The sequence below is a fragment of the Penaeus vannamei genome, chromosome 30 (genome assembly GCF_042767895.1).
Source record: "Penaeus vannamei isolate JL-2024 chromosome 30, ASM4276789v1, whole genome shotgun sequence".
In the NCBI taxonomy this organism is placed as follows: Eukaryota; Metazoa; Arthropoda; class Malacostraca; order Decapoda; family Penaeidae; genus Penaeus; species Penaeus vannamei.
In genome coordinates this window covers 5,890,067-5,892,566 of record NC_091578.1, presented here as the reverse complement: position 1 = coordinate 5,892,566, position 2,500 = coordinate 5,890,067, and positions in this window count along the sequence as shown.

Sequence of the window (2,500 nt, the reverse complement as noted above, 5' to 3'; positions counted from 1 at the left end):
TGTTATATTGCGTTGGGTGTATCTTGTTCGACTCTGAAATACATTCATAAATGATGTATTGATTACTTGTTAATTATTATTGATTACTTGTTAATAAAGTGAGTCATTCGATATGTGGTTCGTATGCATGTATGTATATTTACATAAACGTACATATATCATTACGTATGTACAGGTTCACAAATATGATTCCGTATAAATGTGTGTGTGTGTGTGTGTGTGTGTGTGTGTGTGTGTGTGTGTGTGTGTGTGTGTGTGTGTGTGTGTGTGTGTGTGTGTGTGTGTGTGTGTGTGTGTGTGTTGATACGTAGATGCATACGCCTGTGTCTGTGGACACAAACATACCTGTTTTAATATGTAAATACAGATTCACAAATATAATTGCATATAGATATTGATACTAGTTAATACAAAGATGCAAATGTGTGACTATATGTGTGTTTGTGTGGTATATATGTATATATATATATATTGATATTGATATTGATATGTGTTTATATATTGCGTGCGTGTGTGTGTATGTGTATGTATATATTCATAATTACACATGTATACACGCCTACTTACATATATATATATATATATATATATTTATTTATATGAATGTATCTATATACTATATGTATATATGTATGGATGTATAAATGTGTATGTGTATATAATGGGGTTTACAGATAGATCAAAATGTGACTTGAATAGGCAGTTTGCTAATGAGTATTATGGCCCCACTTCCAAGTAAGTTACCAAACACAGAATAATCAGACTTTTTCCTCCATAAACAAACTTAGACCCTGCTATTGCACAAAGGCCAGACGCACCACTTACCCAGCACATAAAGGTCATTAACCCCATATATAAAAAAAAACACTGACCCCTAAAGCTCCTCAGTCGTATCCCTGACCTCCACTTCTCGGCAGCTCTGGTGGGCGTGGCGACCGCCCTCGTCTCCATCAACGAAGGGCTTGTTGGGGAGCTGAACGACAATTCGCCCGTCTATTTCCCCATCTTGCCTGAGGACTTTAAGGTGAGTTTAAGGACACGTGGGTTTTTTAATAATTTTAAGTTTATAAGGTTTTTTTTTAAATTATTTTAAGTTTGAAGTGTTTTTTTTAATGATTTTAAGTTTGAAGTGTTTTTTTAATGATTTTAAGTTTGGAAAAGTGTTTTTTTTTTAAGGATTTAGAGTTTGAAAAGTTTTTTTTTATGATTTTAAGTTTGAAAAGTGTTTTTTAAGTATTTAGAGTTGGAAAAGTGTTGTTTTATTATCTTAATTTTGAAGTGTTTTTTATGATTTTAAGTTTAAAAAGTTTTTTTTCGATTTTAATATTGAAACTATTAGATATTTTGGAATACTGTAGTGGTGATAGTAGCAATGAAAACGTTATAATTACAATGATCATTGTATGATGATAATGGAATTAGTTGTATGTATAATAATGACATGATAATAATAACACTATCAATAATATCTAATCTCTATAACATAACGTGTTCCTTTATTTTCTATACATTTCCCCCTCGAATTATGCAAGTAAGACCTAACCTTCTACCCGAGCCAGGAGAGAGTGACCTGCTCCCTTAAAACATGACACGGACACGCGAGGTCAAACCAGGCTCTTGCCACTTCCTCTGACCCATGACGGATATTTTCTCCGCTTTTGAGAGAAATTGAAGGTCATTTTAATTTTCTTAATGATTAAGCTGCGAGGACATCCTGTTCTTGGTGAATTCTCTCGTCGGCTGAGGCTGCTAGATCGAGGGCAGGGGAGGGCAGGCTGAGGGAGCGGGAGGGGGAGGGGGAGGGGGAGGGGGAGGGGTTGGGGGGGTGAGAGGGAGGGGTTGGGGGGGAAGAGGGAGGAGAAGGAAAAGGGGGATCAGTATGAATTATTACTATTATTATTGTTGTTGTTGTTGTTGCTATTATTATTTTAATATTGTTATTATTATTATTATTATTATTATTATCATTATTATTATTATAAATATAATTATTATTATTATTACTATAATTATTATTACTATTATTATTATTATTATTATTATTATTATTATTATTATTACTATTATTATTATTATTATCATTATTATTATTATCATTATTTTTATTATTATTGTTATTATTATTATTGTTATTACTACTATTATTATCATCATTATTATTATGTATGGATATATATCTAGATAGATTTAGATATATATATTGCTCAAATCAGATTCCAGGACGTTTGTTTGACGTATGTTTAATTATGATTCTGTTTTATTAAAGAATATGACACGTGGAAGGAAAGCTGAGGGGGGGAGGAGGGAAGGAGAAGGAAAGGTGGGGGGGAGTGGGGGCATCAGTATGAATTTTGTATTTTTTATTTTATTTTTTCTCTCTTTCAGATCAGATTCCACGACGTTTTAGCCTTCAAATGTTTAATTATGATTTAATTTTATTGGTAAAGAAAAAAACACGTGGCAGGCAGGGTCTGGGGAAGGGGGGGAGGAAGATTGGGGG